Source organism: Macaca mulatta, chromosome 6, assembly GCF_049350105.2.
Source record: "Macaca mulatta isolate MMU2019108-1 chromosome 6, T2T-MMU8v2.0, whole genome shotgun sequence".
Taxonomy (NCBI): Eukaryota; Metazoa; Chordata; class Mammalia; order Primates; family Cercopithecidae; genus Macaca; species Macaca mulatta.
Window position 1 is genome coordinate 20,751,405 of NC_133411.1, and position 12,888 is coordinate 20,764,292.

Sequence of the window (12,888 nt, forward strand, 5' to 3'; positions counted from 1 at the left end):
TTGGATCTCATTTTCATCTTATCCCCATTGTGGAATTTTTAATCTGTAAAATATTCCTTAATAAAAGAGTAATCATACAGAAACAGATGAACTATAAATTTCTGCAACAGAAGATGAAAACTAGGTTTAATAGTATCAGATCATAAAAATGATCAACTAGTCCATCAGTGAATGCCACTTATGTTAGATATAAATTTGTGTTTTACATATATTTACCTGCATACAAGAGATGATATTTGCAATGTCTTACAATTTAAAAACTTATCAGAGATACTTCAACATTTGGGTGGATAAAGTAGGTCATGGCACGCCAATGCTCCTCCTGCAAGAAATAGAAAAAATTGTATGACTTGCAAATACACATGCACACACATGCACACACATATATGTAAGTTTTATGTGTATACACACACGTAATTTGACGGTATCACAGTGACACAAGATAATCTTTGATCGTAGATGGAAGATAAATAGTTTCATAGTGAAATAATGATCTTCTGTCTCTTTATTCCCATTGTGTGAGCATTCTAACTAGTGAAATAAATAAATTTAAAGGGTTATTAAAGCCTTACCAACTGAAATACAACTAAAACTCCCTTTAATCAAACAGTGTGATTTGGTTTCTAAAAAATGTAAAATAATCTAAACCGATTATTACTTTTAATAAGTCAGTTTAGTAATGTTGCTGGATATAACCTCTCTAAAAAATCAATTTTACTTCTATATACCAACAACAAATAGTCCAGTAACAAAAAAAAAATGATGCTATTTACAGTAACATTAAAAATGCAAATCCATTTAGGATAGCAGAGCCAAACACACCTTTTCCTTTTTGCCTCCTAATTTAATAGATTAGTTTTCAGGAGTTTTTTTTTTTTTTTTTTTTTTTTTTTTTTTTTTTTTTTTTTTTTGAGACGGAGTCTTGCTCTGTAGCCCGGGCTGGAGTGCAGTGGCCAGATCTCAGCTCACTGCAAGCTCCGCCTCCCGGGTTTACGCCATTCTCCTGCCTCAGCCTCCGGAGTAGCTGGGACTACAGGCGCCCGCCACCTCGCCCGGCTAGTTTTTTGTATTTTTAGTAGAGACGGGGTTTCACCGTGTTAGCCAGGATGGTCTCGATCTCCTGACCTCGTGATCCGCCCGTCTCGGCCTCCCAAAGTGCTGGGATTACAGGCTTGAGCCACCGCGCCCGGCCAGTTTTCAGTAGTTTTAAACATAGATGTGAAATAATCTCAGCCTATGGGGAACAACATTAGTGGGTTTTGCTGACTTGCAAAATCTAATTTGTTATCCAGATGAGAGAATTGGCAAAATCACAATTATTATAAGCATGTTGCATTAACCATTTGATTTAGAAGGCATAACTTTAGTATTTTACTATTATCTGAGAGGCAAACTGTCAAATCAGAGTGCTCACCAATTACCAGAACATCCATAGCAATTTATTTTATTTTTAATTTCAATTTTTATTTTAAATTCAGGGAGTTGTGTGCAAGTTTGTTACAAGGGTACATTGGATGATGCTGAGGCTTGGGGTGTAATTGAACCCATCACCTAGGTAACAACCATAGTAGAAAATAGATAGTTTTTCTAACCTTGTCCCTGTTTCTCATTCCCCGCTTTTTTAAAAACGGTGCTTAGTGTCTATTGTTTCCATCTTTATGTCCCTGGGTACCCAAGGTTTCGTTTCAATTTATATGACAGAACAGGAGGTATATAGCTTTCTGATTCTGTGTTAGTTTACTTAGTATAATGGTCTTCCAGTGCATCCATATCGCTGCAAAGGACCTAATTTAATTATTTATTATGGCTTCATAGTACTCCATTGTATATAGGTAGCCTCTCACCCATTTGGTTCATTGTTGCCAAAGCTCACTCATTCCACACTTAAAAACTTGAATCCAATTTTATGATTTTTGATCAAAATCACTAAGATGTACTTTACATAAAACAAATTGAAACATTTAAATTATCCAGTTTGATGAGTTTTGATAAATGTATACACCATTCACCACTACTCCAATAAATATATAGAATCATTTTTTGCTCCAAAAATTTATCTTTTGCCATTTTACAGTCAGTTCCCCTACTGTCTTGCACTCCCCACTCCAGGCAGCCATTAATTTGATATCTATCATCATAAATTGATTTTGCTTGTTCTAGAACTTTCTATAAATTGAATCATAGAATACGCATTTTTATTTATCTGGGTTCCTTTGCTCAGCAAGTTTTTATGATGCATGTCTGTTGTTGTGTGTGTCATTAATGTGTTCCTTTTAAATTCCAAATAGTGTTCTATTGCATGGAAGTACCACAATTTTTATTATTTATTCAGCTACTGATGATTTGTGTCCAGCTTACGGTTGTCATAAATAAGGCTACTATGAACAATTCAAAAAATTAAATACTAAGAAAAATGTCTGATAAAATACAAATATTTACCTCAAAAACTACACAACTTTATTGGTAGAATTAAAATACTTTAATAAACAAAGAAATATACCAAGTTCATGAATTACAAAACTTGATATTGTAAAGAGATAATTTATTTCCCCCAAATAAATATACTTAACATGATTCTTCATCAAATATAAACAAACATTTGCTAAAATTTACCATCTAACTCTAAGCATATGGAAATGTCAAGGGCCATGACTAATCAAGGCAAATTACAAGAACAAAGTGGGAGATCAGACACTAACTGATATCCAGACTTATTATAAAGTTACAGTATGTAAGGCATTGTGGCATTGTTGTAATTGCTGTAAACCAAAACACAATGAGTATTGGAATAGAATTAAGTCCCAAAGAGAAGCACAAATATGATGAACTAATTTACAACTAAGACAACAGTACAGTGCAATGAGAAAAGGATGGTACTTCCAATAAATTTTTCTAGAAGTATCATTGGACATCTATATAAAAAATGAATCATGACCCATACCTTACACCATCCATAGTAATAGATTCCACATATATTTAACATGTAAACATTAGAATTAAACGTAAACAGCTTTTTGAGGACAACATCATTGTGAACTTGAAGTAGACAAATATTTTGAAAACAGGAGATGAAAAGCACTTTCTCTAATTAAAAAAAAAACAGATAAATTGGAGTATACTGAAAATAAGCACTTCGGACGATGACAATAATATTAAAGTAGTGAGATGCAAGCCACACGATGGAAGGCAATCTTTATGATATAGTCATATTTAGCATAAAGAACATGCATAAATCACTTGTATAAACCGGTAGAAACATGGCAAAATTTTTTGAAACTACACATAAGAGAATGTGGAGATGGCTAGCAAACATGAAAAAATGTTTGACTTCATTAGCCACCAGAGAAATGCAAATTTTCCCCAAAGTGCAATACATCTACATCCTCTCCAGAATGATTAAAATGTAAAAAGACAAAAAACACTAAACGTTGGTAAGATGGTAGAGCTACAGAATTACCATAGTGTCAAAGTGTAAATTGGTTTAAAATAAAATTCTACACCTATGATAATGTAAACCAAGCCAACTAGGATCTTCAAAATGTCCTTTGGCAATATTTACTATGGTAAATTTAAAATTATATATATATATGCATATATATATATGCATGCACGTGTGTGTGTGTGTGTGTGTGTATGTGTGTATGCCTAAGGGATGATTAATTCTACTCTGGATTTATACCTCATAAAATTAAGTTCAGATGTTTACCAAAAGACAGGTACTAGAATGTTCACATCAGTGGTGTTGCAATAGCTTTAAATTGAAAACTTCTCATATTCCAACAAAAGTAGAATGGAAACAAATGTGGCATATTCACAAAGGAGAATATATAGTACTGAGTATGAGTTACCTGCAACTACAATGACAATGATGAATCTTTCAAACATAGTAGTAATCAAAAATTAACAATGTGTATAAACAAGTACATATCTTCTTTGATTCAAAAATACACATTAGGAAAAACTAATCTACTCTGATAGAAGTCAGGAAAACGGTTACCCTTGAGAAGTGACATTGACTGGACAGGAAATCAAAAGGCATTCTAGAGTGTGGATGGGTCTGTTTTTCGATCTGGGTTCTAAGTATATAGATATGTTCAATTTTTAATACCTCATTTAATTATACATTGAGATACATGTAATTTATGAGTGCTTATAATCTAATATAAAGTATAAAATTATGATAGGTTATTTAATTGAATAATTTAAGTAAATTATAAAAAGATGTTATAACTTGGTCATTATAATTAAAAATACTATATCCCAGTAAACCAACACAGGTAACAGGCAGAAAATGAGAAGTAGAACACAGTTATTGTGATTTACTATTGAGTTATATTTACAAAATAGTATTCATCTCTTTTTACTTGGAGGATTCATTTTTTTTTTTGCTGTTGTTAAAAGGCTTTTTGTCTGACAATTACTGTTTTTAAATATTCAAGGTTTAAAGGTTTATTGTATCTGAAAATCAAGGAAATGCCAACATATATTCTCTCTGCTTCTAGAGAAATCTGCATTTTACCCAGTTTCTGTAAAATGTGTGATATTTTACCTTATTTTTACCTTATTTGAAAAGCTGTCAAATAAGCCCACCACTGTTTTATAGATTGTGGAAGAAGATTCTGGGGTTGGAGACACAGGACTTTGTTCTTCATGGCATAGCAAGAAGCACGAGCTTCATTTACACTGGCTCACCTTTCCCCAAGTCCTGCCGGGAGCAATACAGAATGGTCCTGGAGGAAGCTCTCTTTACATACAATCAAGTTGTGTCACAACCAAGGCACCTTGAGTTAGAAAAGCCTTAGTGTTATAAATGAACTGTTAGCAAACCTGCTCAAACTTTGCCTTCGAGGGTGTTATTGTCTCTATTACTCTGGACAGCAAAATACTTTCTACTCCAGATATGCATTATATCCATCTTCCTAGGCTGACTGCTATAGAAATACCCTTGAAAGAAAGTTAGAAATAAAATAAAGTCAGTTCCTCTGCCTGAAAATTGAGCATTCATGCAAAAGATGCATATGGGAAATGGCATCCAAAGAGATTTATCTGAGATAGAAATAAAATATGAGTTAATTTTAACAAATTGTCTTGAAAAATGAACAACAATATGACACAACTATTTCAGAGAATAGAAAATGCCGTAACACTTCCTAATTCATTTTTTGGAATTTGGCATAGCTTTGAAATCAAAATCTGGCAAGGGCATTACAAGAAAGGAAAATTACAGGTCAACATCACTCATGAACATATACATTTATATTTTAATTGAATCTTGGCAAAACAAACCCAATGATATATAAAAAAGGTGTATCACAGCCAACTTACATGCATTCTAGAAAAGCAAAGCTGATTTAACATTCAAAATTCAGTCTAGTTCCACACATTGTCATAATAAAATAGAAACATTATGTGTGCCCAAGATATGCAGAAAGAGCTCTTGATAAATTTGAATATCTATTCCTCTCGGTGCTGATGTCAGAGATGTACACTGTTTCATAGTGCAGAAATAACTTGAGTCCAGAAGGGTTTAGGTAGGAGGAAGCACAGCATTATTAACTTTTAAAATCCTTCTCAGATATCTTATTTGCCATTGGTTGTTTCATAATTAAGTATGTTCTAACAGCGCTTAATATTTATTAACTTTCTTTTCTTTTCCCTCTAATTTGCGGTTCCAGAGGTAGATCTAGATATAGCAAAGTTTAAGTGGGATAAAATCCTTCACATGGGTAACTAGATAGAACTGTAAATTGTAAAAAAATTCGCTAGTATCTGAACATTTAAGAAAATTTGAATTTTGCATTTAAAATACTGAATAAAATAAACTTTATTTAAATATTTTATATTTTTATATTTATTAAGCACAATGCATACATGTTTTAAAACTTATACAAACTTTGAATGTCTTAAAAAATCTTTGTTTCAAATGAAAATATATTTTACTTTAACATGCTGTTTATTAAAACTATATATAAATTTAGTGTACTGTGAATTAATTTTTAATGGTTTTGATATTTTACAATGAGTAAGAGTTAAGATGATTTTTATCTACTTTCAATTATATAAGATACTTTACAAACAATTTTGTCTCTCTGAAGGCACATTTGTCAAATATTTTATTTGTTTGCTGAATCTATTTTTCTAAATTAATACGTAGATTATGGCGGGTGTGATCCTGATTTTTCTCTTGACATAAGGCCCACAAGTGTTATGGGAAGGCTTGCTCTTTCTTTTTCAGTTGTCCCTTTCCTTATTCCATGACACATTAGTAGCTGCTAAGCCAAGATGGAGGGGCTTAAGGCCCCATGCAGCTTATAAATACATCCAACAGTCTGACCAGTGACCCTTTTTAAAAAAATTCTTTATTGATTTTTATTTTTATTTTAATAATTTTGGGGGTACAGGCCATTTTTGGTTACTAATATGGTTTGGCTGTGTCCCCACCCAAATCTCATCTTGAATTGTAGCTTCCACTATTTCCACATGTCATGGGAGGGACCTAGTGGGAGGTAATTGAATCATGGGGGCGGGTCTTTCCCATATTGTTCTCCTGATAGTGAATAAGTCTCACTTGAGATCTGATGGTTTTATAAGGGGGAGTTTCCCTGCACAAGCTATCTCATTCTCTCTTGTTTGCCGTCATGTAAGACGTGCCTTTCACCTTCCACCATGATTCTGAGGCCTCCACAGCCACGTGGAACTGTGAGTCCATTAAATCTCTTTTTCTTTATAAATTACCCAGTCTTGGGTATCTCTTTATAAGCAGGGTGAAAACGGACTAATACAGTTACATAAATATATATTTTTTTCTTTTACTTTTTTTTTTTTTTCTGAGACAGGGTCTTCCTCTGTCACCGAGGCTGAAGTGCATTACACGAGATTGGCTCATTAGAACCTCCACCTCCTAGGATCAAGCAATCTTCCCATCTCAGCCCCCTGAGTAGCTAGGACCTCAGGTGCATGCCACCACACCTAATTTTTTTTTTTTTTTTTTTTTTTTTTGAGAGATGGGTTTTACCATGGCTAGGCTGGTCTCAAACTCCTGAACTCAAGTGTTCAGCCCGCCTTGACCTCCCAAAGTGCTTGGAATTACATGTGTGAGCCACCATACCCAGCCAGGATAAGTTCTTTAGTGGTGATTTCTGAGATACTAGTGTACTCATCACCTAAGCAGTGTACACTATACCCAATATGTAGTCTTTTATCCCTCACCCCCTCAAACATCCCCCTTCAGTCCTCAAAGTCCATCGTTCTTATGCCTTTGCATACTTATAGCGAAGCTCCCACTTGTAAATGAAACATAACACATTTGATTTACCATTCCTGAGTTACTTTGCTTAGAATAATGGCCTTGAGCTCCATCCAAGTCACTGCAAAAGGTATTATTTAGTTCCTTTTTATGGCTGAGTAGTATTCCATGGTGTATATATATCACATTTTCTGTTTTTTGTTTGTTTTTCAGATGGAGTCTCACTCTGTCACCAGGCTGGAGTGCTGTGGCTGGATCTTGGCTCACTGCAAGCTCCGCCTCCCAGGTTCCAGCAATTCTCCTGCCTCAGCCTCCCAAGTAGCTGGGACTACAGACACGCACCACCACGCCTGGCTAATTTTTTTATATATTTAGTAGAGATGAAGTTTCATCATGTTGGCCAGGATGGTCTCAATCTACTGGCCTGGTGATCTGCCTGCCTCGGCCTCCAAAAATGTTGGGATTACAGGTGTGAGCCACCACGCCTGGCCATTTTCTTTATCTGCTCACTGGTCAAATATTTAGGTTGCTTCCATTTCTTTCTTTTTTTTTTTTGAGACGGAGTCTCACTTTGTCGCATGATCTTGGCTCACCGCAAGCTCCATCTCCCAGGTTCACGCCATTCTCCTGCCTCAGCCTCCAGAGTAGTTGGGACTACAGGTGCCCACCACCATGCCCGGCTAATTTTTTTGTATTTTTAATAGAGACGGGGTTTCACCCTGTTAGCCAGGATGGTCTCCATCTCCTGACCTCATGATCCACCTGCCTCGGCCTCCCAAAGTGCCATATCTTTGCAATTGAGAATTGTGCTACAAGGCTATAGTTAAAAACACAAGGCTATAGTTAAAAACATACATATAAATATGTATGTGCGTTTGTCTTTTGCTTATAAGATTTACTTTCCTTTGAGTAGATACCCAGTCGGGGAATTACTGGATTGAACGGTAATTCTTCTTTTTGTTTTTTAATGAATCTCCATACTGTTTTCCATAGTGGTTGTACTAGTTTATATTCCCATCACCAGTGTAAAAGTGTCCCCTTTTCACCACATCCATGTCGACATCTACTGTTTTTCAACTTTTTAATTAGAGCCATTCTTGCAGGAGTAAGGTGGTATCTTATTGAGGTTTAAATTTGCATTTCCCTGATAATTAGTGATGTTGACCATCTTTCATGTGTTTGTTGGCTATTTGTATATCATCTTTTGAGAATTATCTGTTTAAATCCTTTGCCCAATTTTTGATAGGATTATTTGTTTTTTTCTTGCTGATTTGTTTGAGATCCTTGTAGATTCTGGATATTAGTCCTTTGTTGGATGCGTAGTTTGCAAATATTTTCTTCCATTCTGTGGGTTGTCTGTTTATTCTGCTGATATTATTTCTTTTGCTGTGCAGAAGCTTTTTAGTGTAATGAGGTCCCATGAATTTATTTTTGGTTTTGCTGCATTTGTTTGCGGAATCTCAGTCATGAATTCTCTGCCTAAGCATGTCTAGAAGAGTTTTTCGGATGTTTAGTCTAGAACTTTTTTTTTTTTTTTTAAACCAAGTCTTACTTTGTCACCAGGCCGGAGTGCAGAGGCACGATCTCAGCTTACTGCAACCTCCGCCTCCTAGGTTCAAGTGATTCTCCTGCCTCAGCCTCCCAAGTAGCTGGGACTACAGGCATGTGTCACCATGCCCAGCTAATTTTTGTATTTTTAGTAGAGATGGGGTTTCTCCATGTTGGCCAGGATGGTCTCGATCTCTTGACCTCATGATCCGCCCTCCTTGGCCTCCCAAAGTGCTGGGATTGTAGGCGTAAGCCACCACGCCTGGCCATATTCTAGAATTTTTATGGTTTCAGGTCTTAGATTTAAGTCTTTGATCAATCTCAAGTTGATTTTTGGATAAGAAGAGGGATGAGGATCCAGTTTCATTCTTCTACATGTGGCTTGCCAGTTTTCCCAGCACCATTTATTAAAGGGGGTATCCTTTCCCCTCTTTATGTTTTTGTATACTTTGTCAAAGAGCAGTTAGCTATAAGTATTTGGCGTTTTTTCTGAGTCCTCTCTTCTGTCCCATTAGTCAACATGACTATATTTATACCAGTTATATCTTATATTTTTAACTATAGCCTTGTAGTATAATTTGAAGTTGGTTAACAGATGCCTCCAGATTCGTTCTTTTCTATTAGTATTACTTTGGCTATGTGGGTTCTTGTTTGGTTCCATATGAATTTTAGAATTGGTTTTTTTTTTCTAGTTCTGTGAAGAATCATGGTAATATTTTAATGGGAATTGCATTGAATCAGTAGATTGCTTTGGGCAGTATGGTCATTTTCATAATATTTATACTTTCCATTCACGAACATGGGATGTATGTCCATTTATGTCATCTATGATTTCTTTGAACAGTGTTTAGTAGTTTTCATTATAGAGATCTTTCAACCCTTGGCTAAGTATATTTCTAAAAAAGTATATTTAGAAATTGAGTTATTTATTTGATTTTCAGCATGCTCATTGTTATTGTATAGCAGCACTACTAATTTGTGTACATTGATTTTGTATCCTGAGACTTTACTTAATTTGTTTATCAGACCTAGGAGCTTTATAGTTTCTAGGTATACAATCATACCATCAGTGAACAGCGACAGTTTGACTTTCTCTGTCAATTTGGATGCCCTTTTTTTCTTTTCCTTGTCTGACTGCTCTGGCTAGGGCTTCTAGCACTATGTTGAATAGAAGTGGGGAATGTAGGCATCCTTGTCTTGTTTCAGTTCTCAGGGAGAATGTTTTCAACTTTTTCCCATGCAGTATGATGTTGACTGTGGGTTTATCATACATGGTTTTTATTACTTTGTGGTAAGTCCATTCTGTCTATTTTGTTATGGTTTTTAATCATAAAGCAATGCTGAATTTTAACAAATGATTTTTCAGCATCATATAGTTTTTGTTTTTAATTTTGTTTATTTAATGTATCTCATTTATTGAGTTTCATGTGTTAAACCATTCCTACATCCCTGGTATGAAACCCAGTTGATCATGATGTATTATTTTTTGAGATGCTGTTGGAATCAGATTCAGTTAGCTACTATTTCTTGGAGCATTTATGCATCTATGTTCATCAAAGACATTGGTCTGTAGGTTTCTTTTTAGTTCTTGTGGTTATATTTCCTAGTTTTGGTATTAGGGTGATGTTGGCTTGTTAGAATGATTTAGGAAGGATTCCTGCTTTTCCTGTCTTTTGGAATAGTTTCAATAGGATTGGTACCAATTCTTCTTTGAATGTCTGATAGACTTCAGTTGTAAATCTGTCAGGTCCTGCCTGGGCTTTGTTTTGTTGGCAGTTTTTTAAATGGCTGACTCAATTTTGCTGCCTGTTATTGGACTGTTCTGGTTATTTATTTCTTCCTGATTCAATATAGGAGGGTTGTACATTCCCAGGAATTTATCCATCTTCTCTAGATTTTCTAGTTTGTGCATATAAAGGTATTCACAGTGGCCTTGAATGGATTTTTGTATTTCTGTAGTATCAATTATAATGTCTCCCATTTTCATTCTAATTGAGCTTAGTTTGATCTTCTCTCTCCTTTTCTTGGTTAAACTCATTAACAGTCTATCAATTTTGTTAATAATTTCAAAGAACCAACTTTTTGTGTCATTTATCTTTTTGTTTGTTTCAATCTCATTGAGTTTTGCTCTGATTTTTATTATTTATTTTCTTCTGCTTGGTTTGGGTTTAGTTTGTGCTTATTTCTCTAGTTTCTTGAGGTGTGACATTAAGTTTTCAATTTGTGCTCTTTCAGACTTTTTGACATAGGCATTTAATGTTGTGAACTTCCTTTTAGAAATACTTTTGTATTTCCCAGATGTTTTTGATAACTGGGCCAGTATTTATTTATTACTATTCATTTCAAATATTTTTTAAATTTCCATTTAAAAATCATTGTCAACCAAAAATTCATTCAAGAACAGATTATTTAATTTCCATATAATTGTGTAGTTTTGAGGGTTCCTTTTGGAGTTGGTTTCCAGTTTTCTTCCACTGTGGTGTAAGGAGATACGGTTTAGATCCAGGCAGCCTGCACACAGAATTCTGACCTGCCCCCGTCCATAAACTTCCCCACAGGGACAGCAAGCAGGGATCTCTGTGTCTGCCAGCGAGCCTGGACACCCAGCTCCTGTGCTCACTCATGTTCACAGCACACTTCCCATTTGCCCTCAATTCTGTTCAAGAGAGCTTGTCTCCACTTATGGTTTGGCCCTGTGTCCCCACCCAAATATCATCTCAGATTGTAATCCTCCTGTGTTGAGGGAGGGACTTGTAATCCCCACGTGTCGAGGGAGAGAGGTGATGGAATCATGTGAGTGGTTTGCCCATGCTGTTCTTGTGATAGTGAGTGAGTTCTCATGAGTTCCAATGGTTTTATAAGTGTTTGGAAGTTTCTTCTTTGCACTTCTCTTACCTGCTGCCATGTGAAGAGGGTCCTTGCTTTCACTTTGCCTTCTGCCATGATTGTAAATTTCCTGAGGCTTCCCCAGCCATGTGGAAATGTGAGTTAATGAAACCTCTTTTTTAAAATAAATTACCCAATCTCGGGCAGTTTTTTATGGTAATGTGAGAATGGACTAAGACACTACTCAAAATTATATCACAAAATTCAGCTGAGAGCTTCTTTTACCCTGCACCCCCTCCCTAAGCTTGTTGGCTGACTTCCTCAAGGACACTTGTGAGGCATAGTCAGGAATGGGTTCCCTGGACTCCTGCTGGAGGCTGGGAATGCCTACAAGGCACTTCCTGCTGCTGCTTCTACTTTTATATTTCAAGATGTCCCCTAAATTCAACCCAGCTGTGGGTAGGTTGTTAAGGCCTTCTCCTGTGCTCTGGATTTTCAGATTCCTTGGTGAGGATGTGTGCTCGGAGTTAGGCTCATCCCATCTCACACTCTGGAAACTTAAGGGTTTTCTACCTGTTTCACAGAGCAGGCTGCAGCCTGCTGCTTCTTTCAAAGGGTCTGTGAATTCTTTCTTAGGCTTCGTCTGAAAGAAAGTCACAGTAGTTCCCTTGTTAGTGGAAACATTTCATTTAGTACATCTTAATCTCTTATGATGGTTTCTTCTTCATAAGTGTTTCCACAGGGATTCAGTGAATTATGGTAAGGGTGTCCTAAATTCATATTTTCCAGAAACAGTCGTAGTTTGCACCTACTATTTTCACACAATTAATAATACCGTTGCCATTTTCTCTGAAACGTGTTCAGTTTGAATGATTACTTATACAGCTCTTTTAAATAGAAGACACCATATTCATAAGTGCTTCATCAGCATTTTCATTCTAGATGGTTTCCTTTATACGTGATAACTTCTTATGAACATGTACATGAGTATCATAAATAGTAAGACCATGATTAAGTTTTGGGAGTGTTGTCCTATATGGGGAAGAAGTCTTTATTGAATCAATTACATGGAATCCAATGGCTTGCCCATTCTGTCATTCTTTCTTAAAAGTGATCAGTCCATTGTGGGATGGTTTGTACTATGGGCAAGATCTGTGAATGAAGGTAAGATATTTGTGAGCACTTTTAGTGCTGTAAACTATTTACAACTTTTTAAAGATCAGAGTGTATAGCTGTAGCATTTATTTGGTTCATGTCCTAATTGAGAC